This window comes from Chionomys nivalis, chromosome 1 (assembly GCF_950005125.1).
Source record: "Chionomys nivalis chromosome 1, mChiNiv1.1, whole genome shotgun sequence".
Classification (NCBI taxonomy): Eukaryota; Metazoa; Chordata; class Mammalia; order Rodentia; family Cricetidae; genus Chionomys; species Chionomys nivalis.
Window position 1 is genome coordinate 100,836,581 of NC_080086.1, and position 16,939 is coordinate 100,853,519.

General features: G+C 41.9%; 1 pseudogene; it reads left to right on the forward strand.

Moving 5' to 3' along the window:
• The first annotated feature begins 13,816 nt into the window (after positions 1-13,816).
• On the forward strand, positions 13,817-14,685 carry LOC130880540 (peroxiredoxin-1-like; annotated as a pseudogene).
• Positions 14,686-16,939: the final 2,254 nt, after the last annotated feature.

Genomic DNA, 16,939 nt, shown 5'->3' on the forward strand with positions numbered 1-16,939 from the left:
TATGTTGATTCATAATTTTAAACAGTTCATTTTATAGTTGTTTGACCCACGAGTTTGGGCAGAACATCATGGTAGCAGAGGCTTATGATAGGAAAATTTGCCCTCATGTAAATGGGAAACAGAGAGAACAAGGGACAAGTGACCAGGTATAGCTCCCAAAACGTGTCCCCTGTGACTTCACACAGCAAGCCCTACCTCTTCAAGTTCTCATAACCACCCAAAACACCACCACCTGATGGGCAACAGGCACTGAGCCTGTGGGCTAGTGCCAGCATTTCAGGTTCCGATCTGAAAGGACTGGAATTGGCACAAGACACCCCCAAACTAAGTTCTCAGCACAAAGATGTTTACTTGCCCCAGGGGGACAAAAAGCAGGGAATAAGAGACAAAGACAAGAGACAGAAGATTAACAGTTTCTGAGAACCAGAGGGAATGGGGGAAAGATAAGGCCTGCCAGAGCCATATTTAGCATGCTCTAACCTGTTAGACTCCCTTCTAAACCTCTTTCATCTTCTAAAATAACCCTAGAGCCTCTGAATCCCCTGACCAGTAACTAGAGTGGAAATTTGGATGCTTTGGGCTTTCTTAAGCTGTAATACTTATAGTATTACAAGTTGCTCTCATCTTCTTCTCACCATCTTTTCCTTTTCTTCTTTTTTTTTTTTTGTTGAAAATGGGTGACTTTTGAAACAGGATCTTGGTTAAGTAACTCAATCTGTCCTTGAACTAATGATTTCCCACCCCTGACCCCCACAGGCCCTTTGAGCACATCCCTTTACTATTGTTTATACAGTTTTCCTAGATGGTTTAGGAAGGTCATCATGTGATCAGTCACTCAGTCCCTGTCTTGGGGTAGTCAAGTGTCTTACCTTGTCATGACAAAGAACCTGAGACTTGTCATTTAAACAATAAAAAGGTTATCTTTTTACTGTGCAGGAGTCTAAGATCAAGATGTCAGAAAGTTATTTCTGTAATTTGCAGGCTTGCTTCTTTGTTTTGTTTTGATGGTTTTGGTTGACGTCGCATGTTTCCTGTTGCTATTGCTGAGGCCTTGTCCAGTGTAACATCTCATTTCGGCTTCCATGCTAGTTCTTCTGTGATGGGGCTGTGGTGTGTCTTAACAAGTGCTATCAGGACACCAGAGAAGCTGGGTAAACACCACCCATTTGACCCCACTTCACTGAATAATCTTTCAAACAGCAACATTTCAAAATACAACGGTGTTCTAGGGAATTAGGGATAACAACTTGGGAGTACAAGCATTTCTGTTGTTGCTGTTTTGTTTAGTGTGGCAGATGAATGTGATTGACCACCTTTGACTCATTGTGGGTGGAGCTTTTAGGAAGTGTAGCTTTATTAGAGTAGATGTGGCCTTGCTGGAGGGAATGTGTCACCATGGAGGTGGGCTTTGAGATCTCATATATGCTCAAGATACTGCCCAATGAGTCACTGTATTTCTCTAGCCCATTTCTGCCTGCATGCCACCATGTCCTGCCATGATGATAACGGACTAAACCTCTGAACTATCCGTCACTACAATTGATGTTTTCCTTTATAAGAGTTACTGTGGCCATGGTGTCTCTTCATAGCATAGAAACACTAACTAAGAAGTTAGGGAGAAGCACAATTTAAACCATGCCATAAGTACTTCATCACAGTGTGATGGGATTTTTTTCTCCATTATACAAAATTGCTTTATGATTCTCAGCCCCAAATTTCTCCCAGTTTAGCTTTTATCATTGCAGGCTGTTGTCTGTTAGAAATAGGCCATTTCTTGCTTCAAGAAAGAGAAAAAGAAAAAAAACCCAATCAACTTTTTTGGAACATCTAGAACTTTGTTTAAAAATACAACCAAGGAATGTACTTAATGAAGAAAAAATATCATGTGAATTTCTGTGCCACAATGCTGTAATATTTTGGGAGACTGACATACGGACAGCAACCCACCTTCCTGGTGCAGCTTGCTGGTCCCAGGAGCAATATGGACAGAGATCTTGAGTAAAGGACTGTGGCTGTCTGTTTTCAGCCAACAGGAATCCCCTTGGGTGCTGGTCTTTATTTGTCTCTCTCACAAGAGAGGATGGAGTGGTCTCTTGAGTCCTTTCAGCTAAATGCATCTAAAGATATAGACTGGTTAAGACCTTGTGGGCCACAGATAATTTCCTCAGCTAACAAAGGAAAGACTGAAAACCTCAGTAAGCATCTAAGGAAGGAAGTAGACCGGATTAAAACCTTGGAAACAGTTCTGCATTTATTGAAGAGCTGTCTTGGTTCAGGATGAGAGAATCGCATGCCACAAATGGCATGGCTTGGCTTATGTAATAGAGTATTTTTCAGAACAACTGTAGCTTGGAAGTTCAAGATAGAGCTAGTGTGCAGGAAGAGTCAAAGAGTTCATGTACTATGAAGGTTGTCACTCTATTCCTGCAGGTTCCAATCTCATGACCCATCCTCCTGAAGATACTTGTAAGGCCCTCACATTAGAAGGTGGGACTTCAAACCCAATTTTCTAGCCCATATCAGGAATGATAAGGACCATGGGGATGCTGAAATCTTGACATGCTCAGAAAAAACTAAGATGTCATATTTGACTTTGGAGCTCTGTCAAAACAGGAAGGGAAAGCTAAGATGGAGTTATACACCGACTAGATAATCATGAAAGACATTCCCAAAGCTGTGGAAATCTGAGACTCCTCCTCCTCCAAGGAAATGCTATTCTGTTGTAGGCTGTAGTTGCTGCTTTGTTCATGGGTTGCTTCTTCTGAGCTCTCCTGATAAGTCCTGTTCTCTTCCATGCAATTACCTGAGTCTCTGTTGTGTTAGCTTCATGGAGCAAGAAATAATTTAATAGAGGTTTTGAAATGTGGTATTTGGAAAAAGAGAGAAGGGAAGGGGAGGAGAGAGATGAGGTAAAGAAAAAGGAAGATGAGAGGAGTCTCAAGAAAAGTTGTGGTCTTTGCGGTACCACAACTCTCCTCCATGTGTCTCCCCTTGGTGCTGCCCTGGCTGTGTTCCCCACTGTAACAGGAGGAGCAGGCTTGTTGGGGTTTCTGTTCTGCCCAGTTCACACAGCCAGTAAGGCCCAAAGAAAATCACACAGAGGTCTCCATAAGTTATAAACTGATTGGCCTATTAGCTCAGGCTTCGTATTAGTTATCTATGTTAGCCACATGACTCAGTACCTGTTTCAGTGGGGCAGGTCACATCCTGCTTCTTCAGTGGCCTGGTCAGGAGGACCAGAGAGAGAGCTTCCTTCTTCCCAGAATACTCCTGTTCTCATTGTCCCACCTCTACTTCCTGTCCAGCTGTTTTGCCTATACTCCCTGCCTGGCTACTGGCCAATCAGCATTTATTTAAAACATGATTGACAGAATACAGACAATTCTCCTGCACCACACCACAGAGCATCTCCTGCCGCAAGAGCAGCTACCAACTTTCTACTCCTCAGCAGGTGATCGTGCGCCCACTCTAAAATTTACCCCCACCTGTGGATCACCTGCCACCATGTATAACTATTTATTTAAGATTCCTCTCATTTGGAAAAGATAAGCCATCATAAATCTTTTCTTTCTTTACACTAGTCTCCTCATATTCTTAGCCAGTATTTATCTAAACAGCATGCTAGGATATGTGACAGTGGTTACTGACAGTGGGTGGGGTGGAGGGGTGGTGGGGTGATGGTGGGGTGATGGTGGTGGTGGTAAATGGGAGGGATATAATATATGAGGCATCCCACATTAGTGCTACCCTTTTAAGTACATAAACTATATTTTTAAAACAATATTTTTAGGTGAATTGTCTTCTTCCCAGGAAATTGGAAGCTCTTGAAAAGATAAAAATTGTAATTATGTCTTGGCTGAAGTTGAAAGTCAAGGATAGCATCAGAACAAAAGGTCCCTGATTGGGTCAGGATGACATTTAGCCTTTCAATTTGAAATTCAATCATCCACTCCAATGCTAATAATCAAGCATCATGTCTTCCTAATGAGAAAGATTTGATTTTATCCTCTAGCTACAGTATTTACCAGTTAGTTGACCTAGAAAATGCATTTAGCCATTGGGTTTTAGTTTCAGAATTCTAAAATAGAGGCTGAAAAGCTTCATTCCATAGTTTTATTATGACGAAAGACAAATGATAGAAATTATTCTACAGTTGTATGAAAAACCAAAGGGATAATAACACGTGGAGTTGTGGCTGAAATTAAAGTTTGTTAACTTATTTCTTTTCTGACCTCCATAATTTATCAATCAGTCACAGTTCATATTGCTGACAATCAATAATGAGTTCAGAGATATTCACAGAATTTACCACCATCCAGGGAAGGGAAGAAAAACTATATATGGTATTGCTTAATATTTTAACCTGAGCTTACAGGTTTAGGAGGGTCATCTGTCTATGTGTTACTTTCATTTGTTAATAAAGAAACTGCCTTGGCCTTTTGATAAGCCAGCCCTTAGGTGGGTGGAGTAGACAGAACAGAATGCTGGGAGAAAGAAAGCAGAGTCAGGCAGACGCCATGCTTCTCCTACCCAAGATGGATGGTGGTTAGACTCATGCCGGTAAGCCACAGTCAAGTGGGATACACATTAATAAAAATGGGTTAATCAAGAAGTGAGAGTTAGCCAGTAAGAGACTAGAGCTAATGGGTCAGGCAGTGTTTGAATGAACATAATCTGTGTGTTGTTATTTTGGGTGTAAAGCTAGCCAGGCAGGAGCCGGGTGGGCCAAAAAGCAGTCCTGCTCACCTAGTCACTACAGATTACCAGTCAGCCTGAAGTCTTCATAGGAAACCTGACCTGCAGAGAATGGCAAAAGATGCATGGTTCCGGGGCACTAGCAAGAATTAACCAGAGAAGTTTACCATGGAAGGGCATAGAGTGGTCCTCAGGTATGTGGAACTTTTCAACAACTTGCAGCCTGCTCTCCATTCTGTGCATCAGGCACTGATGGAAGAGATGAGGGGCTATTTTTAAAATCATACCTCTGATGTTGTAGACGTGTAAGAAGAGCTGCCACCCTGAGAAATGTATAACTCTTCCCCCAGAATCATGAACCCATGTTCCCTGCAGATCAGAAGCCTTCCAGTGGAAAGAAGCATCATTAATACTGTTTTGCGGCACTGGGGAGATTTGTTACAGCTAGGAGAGGGGGACTGGCAATCACTTTGGGGCAGGCTAAACAGAAGCACACATTGGCTACAAATTTGTTAATGGTGACTCATGTAGGATTTTCTGTGCTAGAGGATTGAGAAGTCTACACTGCTGGCACCATGAGATGCAATTCTTGCCTGAGGTCTATCATCACAGAAGGACAATCCTGAGCACAGGGAAAGATGGGATATTGCTACAAGGACAGGGGTGACACTCCAGCTTGCAGATGCTCTCCCGGAGGAGCCAAGAGAGAATACAGCAAGCTAAAAGTGAAGTGTATCTTGAGAAAAGTCAATAAGAAAAACCAACAAGAAACAGCATAAAACTAGTTTCTCTTAATGTCTGTGAGACCACTTCCTAAATATAACCCCAGCAGCACAGACACTGAGAGAACAACAACAAAAATAATAATAAATGGGACCTCCTCAAACTGAAAGGCTTCTGTAAAGCAAAGAACATGGTCAACAAAACAAAATGACAGCTTACAGAATGGGAAAAGATCTTCACCAACCCCACATCAGATAGAGGTCTGGTGTCCAAAATATACAAAGAACTCAAGAAAAGAACAAATAATCCAATAAAAAAAAATGGAGTACAGACCTAAACAGAGAACTATCAACAGAGGAATCTAAAATGGCTGAAAGACACTTAAGGAAATGTTCAACATCCTTAGTCATCAGAATAATGGAAATCAAAAGAACTCAGAGATTCCATCTTACACCTATAAGAATGACCAAGATCAAAGTCACTGATGACAACTTATGCTGGGGAGGTTGTGGGGAAAGGGGAACACTTCTGCATTGTTGGCAGGAATGCAAGTTTGTACAACCCCTTTTGATGTCAGTGTGGCAATTTCTCAGAAAATTGGGAAACAACCTTCCTCAAGACCCAGCAATACCACTTTTGGGTATATATACAAAGGATGCTCAATCTTGCCACAAGGACATGTGCTCAACTATGTTCATAGCAGCTTTGTTTGTCATAGCCAGAACCTGGAAACAACCTAAATGCCCTTCGATTGAAGAATGGAAAGAAAAATGTGGTACATTTATACAATGGAGTACTACACAGCAGAAAAAATTAATGACAGCTTAAATTTTGCAGGAAAATGGATGGAGCCAGAAAACATTATTTTGAATGAGGTAACCCAGACACAGAAAGACAATTATCACATGTACTCACTCATAAGTTTTTTTTAAACATAAAGCAAAGAAAACCAGCCTACAAATCACAATCCCAAAGAACTTAGACAACAATGAGGATACTAAGAGAGACTTACACAAATCTAATCTACAAGGGAAATAGAAAAAGACAAGATCTCCCGAGTAAATTAGGAGCATGAGAAACTTGGAGAAGGTTGAAAGGAGGGAAAGGAGAGGCAGGGAGGAGAGCAGAGAAAAATGTAGAGCTCAATAAAAATCAAAAAAAAAAAAAAAACTAGTCTCTCCTCTAAAACCCTGAACCCAAGGTATTGGGGACATGTATGCAAAAGTGAAGCTTTAAAGTTAACCCAAGTGGGAATCTTGGTTATGTTCAATTACATGGGGGCTGGAAAAGTGCAGCTGAAGGAAAGTCAGTCAAATTCAAGACCAAAAAAAAAAAAAAAAAAATCCTTCCATTCTCTTCATTTCAGTATTTCTGGCTCTCAGAGGGGGGAAAACCATGCATGCCATGCAATAGAAGGGAGGGAAAACAGAACAGCAGGGAGAGTAGTAAGGCAGAGCACAACAATAGAAAGGCAATGTGAGGGGTTTGGCAGACAAGAAATGAAATAGTAGGACTGATTAATACGTTATCAGCTACCGTGGAAATGGTAGATGCTGTAAAGATTTGATGGGCAATTTCAGCAGGAAGAGAGAATGTGTAAGAAAACAATGAGATCGAAATTGTATAAGGAACTTGGTGTAGGAAGTCCTGTATTTGTGTTGCTTTCATTGGTTAAATAAAGAAACTGCCTTGGCTCTCTGATAGGGCAGTACTTAGATAGGCGGGAAGACAGAACTGAATGCTGGGAGGAGGAAGGCAGACAGGGAGAGCTGCCATGGAGTCGCCAAGTCAGAGACATTGAATCTTTCCCGGTAAGCCACGACCTCGTGGTGATGCACAGATTAACAGAAATGGGTTAGATCAGGATGTGAGAGTTGGGCAAGACGAGACTAGATATAATGGGTCAGGCAATAATTAAATTAATACAATTTCTTTGTGGTTATTTCTGGGGGTAACCTAGCCGGGTGGTGGGATGCAGCCCATTCCTCCATACTACAGGAACTTAAAGTTAGAACAATAAAAACAACCCAAACTGAATCCCAAAGGAAGATTTTTAAAATATGAGAAAGAATGAAGGGATGGGCGGACGGGAACACCCAAATCCCAAGGGACAATTTCAAATGGTCTACAATACAAGTAACGTCAATTCCAAAGGGCAGTGAAAGAGAAAATTCTAGGAGAAAAAACTGAGAAAAAAGTCTGAATTAAAACAACAACAACAAAGAGTGACAGATATCAATAAGCTAAAGAAGGACACCTACCCCTTCCCATGGCACACACACACACACACACAACTCACACACACAGGTACACACAGCCTCTCCTGTGGCACACACATACACACAGCTTACACACATGTACACACCCATCCTTTCCCATGGCACACACATACACACACACAGCTCACACACACAGGTATACACAGCCTCTCCCATGGCACACACATACACACAGCTTACACACATGTACACACCCATCCTTTCCCATGGCACACACATACAAACACACAACTTACTCACACAGGTATACAAGCCTCTCCCATGGCACACACTTACTCACAGTTTACAAACATACGTAAAACCAGCCCCTCCATGGCATGCATAAGTACACACACAGCTTATACACATTTTTATACACAGTCTTTTCTGTGGCACACATGTGCACACACACGGTTTACATACCTATGTATACACAAGCAAGATTTGGGTTTTTTTTTTGAAAAAGTGAAAATTAATGAATTAGAAATATAATTGAATATAAGATATCTTTAAACATGTTTTAATGAACTTTTTAATTAAAATGTTAAGAACTGGTGGTAAATATGTTTTATTTGAACTGTGTATATGTGAACAGAAGTGTTAGACTAAAAATAGTATGTAACATGCTAAATGCCATGATATTCTCTTCGCAATAGAAGCCAACATACAGCTCTTACATTTGAGAAAACTTTCTAATATCAAGAATCTTACTGTGACGTAGTCTAATTATGAGTAAAGGTGGTCACCTTTACTCTTCAGGTGGTGAATTTGAAGTTTAGCCAAGAGCCCAATGTAATTCCAGAACAGAAATCTCTTTCTCTCTCCCTCTTCTTCCCTCCCTCCTTCCCTCCCTCCCTCCCTCCCTCCCTCCCTCCCTCCCTCCCTCCCTCCCTCCCTCCCTCCCTCTCTTCTCTCTCACACTTTCTAGCTTTGTCCCTCTTCCTCCCCTGTCCCTTTCTTATCCCATCTTCTTTTTACTTTCCAACTTCTGCATTCTCCTGTAGAAATGCATTTTCCTGCCTTCACTGTTTTGTGGTTATTGTTCCTTTATTCCCAGATCACGACGCACCAAAGGCCTGCACATCCTGTCTGCCCGCACAGAGCAACACAAGGCTCTGTACCAAGAAGTACCTGGACTTATTTTCAGGTTAGAGTTGGGGAAAAACCCCAAAGGTGCTGGGGTGCTGGAATAAAGGACAAGCAGAGAGATGGAATCACTGGGCGAAGTTGACCATGTCTGCCTTTATAATGTTCATGGGTATAAAGCAGGAAAGGAAATCATTGATGATATTTAAACATAGAAAATATTTCTATTGACTGAGATGGGAAAGTTAGAGTATCTTTCTGGGAAGCCGATCCCCTTTGCCTGCAAACAACAAAATTGTAAGTCTAGCACCAGAACTACTGCTAGGACTGTATCACATAAAGAAAATAACAAGATTCTCTTCAAGAAATACAAATACAAGAAGTTCCCAGGAGCCAAAAAGAGAATATTTTCCAGGTGCTGGGGAGATGGTTCAGTGGTTAAGAGCACTGGCTGCTCTTCCAGGGGACCTGGGTTTGAGTCCCAATACCCACATATCAGCTGACATCCATCTGTAACTTCAGTCATAGGGGATCTGAACCCTTTTCTGGCCTCAACAGGCACCAGGCATCCATGGGCTGTATAGACATGTGTGAATCCAAAGCACTGAAACACATAACATAATAACTGCGTAAAGAGAGCACAGCTCTGAAAAAGCAGAGGGAATTGACTTTTTAAAATATTTCTTTTCCAGGCAAAAGGTTAAGTTGGTCTTTATCAAACGAAATGGATTTGTATCACGGAGAAATGATGTTTCTTAGAAGGGAACAAAGGGCAGTGGAGGTGTGAGGACAGCTATTTCCACTGCCCACTGGGAATAAACAAATGCTCTCTGTCTTCGGGGTGAGCCAGAGCCTGGCAGATTTTATGGAACATGGTACAGGAAGGCCTCTGACTAAAAATCTGGAGAGAGTTTGCCAAAGTCTGGTAAGTTCCACCCTTAATCTATTTCTGCTTTCACGGAAAAGGCTGCTGTGATGACGATCTTAACTGTTGATCTGATTGGATCTTGAATATCCACCTTACCATGGCGTCTTTAAAGATATCACCAGAAAGCACTAACAAAGGGGGAGAACCTCCCCCAGAAAGCATGACATAGTTCAGAGCTCAGACATAACTATCTATGTTTACAGGAAGAACTGACTTGCCAGGGCTTTGCTCTTGCTGGCGAGCATAGCCACACTGCTGGCGCTGCATCCTTTGCTATCATTGGAAGAACCTCGAACCTTTGACCTTTCAACATGTCCTGAAGACCAGCACCCCTCCAGGAATCCATCAGCACATGGCTGGAACTGCTGAGGCTTGTGGCCTCATGAATTCAGCAGCTACTGGATTCTAGGTTCTCAGGGTGTAGCTGGCCTCTGATGGACTAAAAGTCCCTTAGATTTCAGTCATCTTATAAATCTCTGGAATACATATTCATGATATTGACTCTGAAACTTTGGAGAAATGTAAGGTACCTTCCACTTTTGAGACTCTTCCCAGGGAGATTGCTGCCAGTTCCCCTGTGATTTCTAAGTAACTGGTTAGGATAAGAAGACACCCAATCACAGCATGTTCCATTTCTTTTGCATGTGGACATTGTAGCAAATTGTATCCCTTCACCCTGACTCACTCCCAAGGCTCTGTTTTCTGAAAACAGTGGAATCATTTGGCAGATGCACTTAGTGTTTATTCTTTTGATTTAGCCGTCTTTACCAGCTATGTCAGTTTTCCAACTGACATGATAGTGAACTTGTAAGTGGTTTGTCAAGGCTGGACGGAACGGCTGCGGAAACAGAGTGGGAGAGAATATCAACAATTCCAGAGCAGTTTTTGTGGGTGAAGCAGAATGATTTTCCTGAACAAGATAATGGGGAAATGTCCAGAATAATCACTCCAGAAAGGAGTATGTGAGAAAAGCATCAGAAAAACAGCCGATGATTCCGAATGAACCGAGAGGATTCAAAATGTGGTCTAATGAGAAGAGAGCAAATTGCTCTCAACTTTTTCAGACAAAATTGAAAACATTTCCATGGCTCCCAGTAAGGAGAGGATTTCATAACCAAGGACTGAGAAGCATTTACTGTAGGGAAACGGAAATTTAATTAATTGTTTCAGCAAAAGAATTCTGTTTATTTAGAGAGCTCATTAAGAGAACCAAATGTCAAACCACAAATTAGAAATAATCCATACTTCATCTCTGTCTGACTTACTTCTATATACTTTGTGTTTTTTCACACTGTAGACACCAATGTTTCCTTAACCAATTGTTGATCATGGTACTAACTGCTTTCAGATGATTTCTATCACGCAGCTGTGTTAAACTTGTATTGATCCTTTGATTGATCACTGGGGGGTCATTGTTGAAGTTTTACGTATACAACTATATCATTAAAAGCTTCACTTAAGCTGGGTGCTGGTGGCGCATGCCTTTAATCCCAGCACGTGGGAGGCAGAGGCAGGTGGATCTCTGTGAGTTCGAGACCAGCCTGGTCTACAAGAGCTAGTTCCAAGACAGGCTCCAAAACCACAGAGAAACCCTGTCTCGAAAAAAAAAAAAAAAACAAAAACCTTCACTTAATCCTTAAGAAAACATTGTTGGTTTTACTATTTTCTCCCTTTCATCTAAGGGCCGTTGACCTCCAGAACAAAGTAAAATGGGAAGCTCAGTTATAACCTGTTAGTCGGTCACCACCAGGTGTGTTTTTGGAAGGGTCTCCCTTGCAGATTGCTCTCAAGGTTAAGATCATTTGAGACTGTTCCTAGTTCTGCTGTACATTTGTCTTTTCAAAAAGCAGCTCGAGGACTAGGGATGTGGCACAGCTGATGGGGTGCTTTCTAACATACACAAAGATCTGGGTTCAATTACTAGGGTCACAATAATTTGGTGGGGTAGTCCCTCCCTATAATCCTAGCATTTGTCATCTAGAGGGAGAAGGATCAGAAATTCAAGATTATCCTCGGCTGCTGAGAGAGTGTGCGGGCAACCTGGACTCCGTTAGATCTCATTTAAAGAAAAGTTGCTGCTGACATCAACATGACAATTTTGCCCATTAGTGTCGTTTTCTGACCTAACTGGGTTTGGAATGTTGATGAACCTTGCATTGCTGAGATGATCCTACTATGGGCTTGGTGTAGTATTTTCCCTTACTCTACAGCTTTTAGAAGCTTTTGAGGGGGAGGTAGATGTTTGCTACTCTCTCTTTGAGCAGATGACAAAGCTCCCTAGATATCATTTCCACTTGATATCTCCAGTATTTAGCTAAGGACAGAATAGCTACCATATTGTCCACCTCTCTTTGCAGTCATACATAGTCACGTGACCGCGGTCTAAGGAATAGGATATAAGTAGAAGAGTTGTATGAAAATAGGCAACACCCAAAGTGAGCTACCAACAATGTGCTCTAGTGAATCTTTGCCAACAATAGTATTACAACTTCATCCACATTTGGGGACAAAGATCATCTCCACAGTAGTTGGAAATGTCTCAGGTTTGAGTGACAATGAGTCAGCTCCAATTCATATAAAAAGTGAATCAAAATTGAAGTTTACATAATTATTACCACATTAAGATTTGCTCTTGAAGCACACCAACCAGCATTTGTTTTTCTTTCTCTTTGGGTTTCTCCTTACCCTTGCGTCACACTTGAGGAAGTCTTCTTTCATGTGTCAGGGAGTTTGTGAACATTGGTGATGACTCCAATTTCTGACCCCGAGACCGTTCGCCACGAGGAAATTAAATCTGCTGACTGTAACCCTCAAGTTAGTGAAGAGTCCATTTCTGGACTGAAGGTCTTTGTCCTACAGGAGTGGGACTTACTGCTCAAAAAACATGACTTGCACAAGGAAAATAATTCCCTACAAGGAGGGACAGTTGAGTGTTCTACAGTGAAGACAGTAGGTGTTTAGTGCAGGCTCTCTGTGTGGGATGGCTCGAGCAAAGTGGACGGTCGCCGAGGACCATCTCCCAAACCAGGGCAGACCCACCTCGAGCAGACCTGCCTAGGAATGAGTCTCACCAGACACCACACCTGTATCTGGAGTTTCTTTAGCAAAGACACTGACTACAGAAGCAGATCAAAGAACACCTTCTAGACACAGGTCTGGGGCTTCTGCCTTCCAGAATTTCTCTGCAAAGGACAGCAGAAAGGTAGCACTATCAAGTCCCCAAGGGAAAGGAGCTGCCCACCCCCTTCAAATTAGCCCATCTACTCACAGCAAAGTCTCTCAGAGCCCTCCATTACATGGCTCCATATTGAGGTACCCACAATTTTCTTACTTTTGCTTTCTTAGTAAGCTATGCTTTCTTTGGTGGCTTTTTAAAGCTTTACTTAAAAAAAAATCAGCCTTTAGGCTTGACCTCGCATTTAAGCACATACCTGAATCCCTGTGGTAACTACAGATATAAAGAGAAGAAAAATGATGCATTTGTTTTCCAGCAGCTTATCAGAGGCTTCAGGGGAATCATGGCTTTTCCACTTTCTCATGACATCATTGTTAGAGGGCCTGCCATTCCAGAGTGGTTGCCACATAGGATTCATTCAGTGCTTGGGAACTGATTGAATACACTTTTTTTTAATGTGCGAAATTGAATAGTTCTGGTTATAGCTCACTGTTGTAATCCCAGGATCCTTGAGGTTAAAGCTGGAGGATTATGAATTGGAAATCAGTTTGTGTCAGATAGTGAGACTAGCTTGGGCTATAGTGACCCTATATCTTTAAAAGAAAGAAAGAAAAGGAGGGAAGAAGGAAAGAAGGGAAGAGAGAAAGAGTAGGAAAGAGAAAGGAATGAAGAAAGAAAGAGAGAGAGAGAGAGAGAGAGAGAGAGAGAGAGAGAGAGAAAGAAAGAAAGAAAGAAAGAAAGAAAGAAAGAAAGAAGGAAGAAAGAAAGATAAAGGCAAAACACTAAAGCTGTGAGTTGTATTGTGTTGTAGTTCAGTGGTAGGGGGCATAGTTAGCATGCATAGGAACTTAGGACTTAGGAAAATAAAAACAAAACCAAATAGAGTCCTCTCCCCACCTTCCTGTAGTTATTCTAGTCTAAGACACATGAATCAGCCCTGCCAATAGCAAGATGTCTTCTAGAAATGCCAAAATTGGGCAACCTACCTCTACTTCAAAGCCACAGCTGTGCTGCCAGACAATAAGTTCAAAGGTATCAGCCTCAATGAAAAGTTCTTCCTTTGTGTTCTTGACTTCCCTTCTGGGTGCCCATGGAGATCGTTGCTTTCCATGATAGAGCAGAAAAGGTTTAGAAACTCAACAGTCCAGTGATGGGTTCATCTGTGGATTCTTGTTGTAATATGAGGGGCGGGGCTGCGTCCCCGGCACCCGGCCGCCCGCATGGCTTTATCCAAAATAATTACACGGAAACTGTATTGTTTTAATCACTGCCTGGCCCATTAGTTCCAGCCTCTTATTGGCTAGCTCTTACATATTGATCTAACCCATTTCTAATATTTTGAGTAGCACCATGAGCTGGCTTACCAGGAAAGATCTTAACCTGCGTCTGTCTGGAGTGGAAGAATCATGGTGACTCCCTGACTCAGCTTCTTTCTCCCAGCATTCTGTTCTGCCTACTCCGCCTACCTAATTTTCTGTCCTATTAAAGGGCTAAGGCAGTTTCTTTATTAAATGAAAGTAACTCCTCCATCAGATTCTCACGTCTGTCATCTGGCCCAGATCAATACAGGCAAGAAACAAGGAGGACCGGGACCCTTGGACTGTCCATCCCTGAGTGAACCACTGCTCTGGATTATGGAGTCTTAAAGGCAGATGGAGGTCTCTCTTTCCGGGATCTCTTTGTCACTAATGACAAAGTTATCCTTCACCAAATCACTAGAAGTGGTTCTTCCCACTGACTGCTCTGTAGATTAGATGCTGAAATTAGGCTAAGCCTTCCAATTCACTGACACACGTGGTGAAGCATACCCAGCTGGCTGAAAATCTACCAGGGACAACACTGTCTTTGATGTCAAGAAAAGCAAAGAGTATTTTCTCCAAACAGAAGCGAGCCCTAGCTGTTGTTTTAGGCCAGACTGCACTGGCATCCTGAAAAAAAAGCATCTTTTGTACTTCTTAAACACGAGGCATGCTGTGATTCAAGACATACTTTCCCTTCAGGGTGGTGGGAGATCACCCCACTTCTTGTACTGGAAACAGCCTGAGTTGTTTTGTGGGCAAATCATCTAGTATACCAATAGTAGCAGGGCATCAGCTTCTTAATCTTCTGTGGTACCAATTGAACTTGGACTGAGGAAAAAAAGGAAACAAATCTAGATAAAGGCAAAATCAAAGAGAGAATCAAATCGTGTTCTCTAAGACACCCATGATGGACACTAAGACTGATACTGTCCCCAAAATGTGATTGTGTAGCTTCCATGTTGGCCTAACTTTTCTTTCAGCCACACGTTAAGTCCCCAAGGCTGCACACGGATGGTCCAGGCATCAGAGATGGCTAAGCTCCAGCAATATGACCATTCATTTACTTCCAGCCACTGCTATCATTCTGAAACTGTTGAAAATTTATGGCCTTAATATTTGAATCTCTGGAGAAGAGCCATATAGACAAATATAAAATGTAAGATATATATTTCCAGAGCCTGCAGTTTAGACATATGCTTTTAATTGTAAGCAAGTCATTTGGCACAGATTTTTCAAGAGGCTTTGCTACCATTATAGATGGGGTGGAAATGTTAAATACTTCCACAACAAAAAGTAAGACCAAGGCAATGACCTGAACAGAAAACCAGCATCTCATTCACCTCTCCAATGTCACCATAATTCCCTGTGACTTGAAATTACATTTTAGCTCAGGAATACAAAACACAATCTCCCAGTATTGGAACTAAGTCTAGGCAAAAAAAAAAAAAAAAGAATTTGACATTCTTGAGAATTCCAATGTTTTGAGAGCCTGAGGCAAAGTTAACAGTGCAATAAAATCAGAACAAATATGCCAAAAAAATGCATGCTCTTGGGTTGAGAAATGTCCTTGTCCAATATTTTACAGGAAGCAGTCAGAGCAAAGAGAGGAGTACATACAAGAAGGTGGGGGTGGGCACACATAGCTGCTTAGGTAGTTCTGTGTATAACGGGAGAAGAGGTCCAAATGCCCTTGAACTGACAAGCTGTATTTAATGTACATTCTGATTTGTGGTTGCTAAGTGTGGAAGTCTTTGGTAGGCAAAGCTCTCAGAGAAATGACTTTGAATATTGCTTGGACCTAGGGATCGCTGATACGTATTGATTCGTCCTATATCTGCCCTGAAAAAGTGCAGCTATGTGTCAGTGCATTGCCCAGGCACCGTGGGCAGGAGAGAGGAGTAACTAGACAATTAAGGTTATATACCAACTCCATGGACTTTCATAAGAAAAGCAGAGGACATGGCAAATTGAAATAGTTTAACATTTACTGTGTTTATCTAACTTATATTTTGGGGGGTCACTTTACTTATTTATTTATTTACCTATTTATTTATTTATTTGGCTTTTCAAGACAAGGTATCTCTGTGTAACAACCCTGGTTCTCCAGGAACTAGCTCTTATAAACCAGACTGGCCTCAAACGCACAAAGATCCACCTGCCTCTGCCTCCCTAGTGCTGGAATTAAAGGTGTGCGTCACCACCGTCTGGCCTGGGTCACTTTATTTTGAGACAGGGTCATAGGATATAACCCAGGGCATTCTTAAATTTATGAAACCCTATACACACACACACACACACACACACACACACACACACACACACTTTATTCTCTCAAGTGCTAATATTATATGTGCACACCACCCTGGAACTTATATGATTTTAATTAATGGAACAATGATTGATGTGGTTCAATCAGCTCATTCTACAAAGGCCGCTTATTTCTGAGGGGGTCATAACTTCTCATTCGTAGTCCCTGAGGTTGGTATTTCACAACACAGGGATTCGATTCTGTGGGCAAACCCATGACTCCTCTCTCCATCATTCATCCGTCATCTGTTCGCCACCAACAAAGCAGCCCATGCATTATGCCCTCTGATCTTGATTATACGTTCACGCAGTTCCCAGAAAACAGATACGTGAGCAGTGTAATCCAAGCAATTGCCGTCAGGAGAGAATGGCCTCTATGCATTAGCTCAGATTTTTCACTATTAAGAAAAAACCCTCAGAGATTAAGTAAAGCCAATACCCATTTCTAACTCTGTAGGTTGCTGGT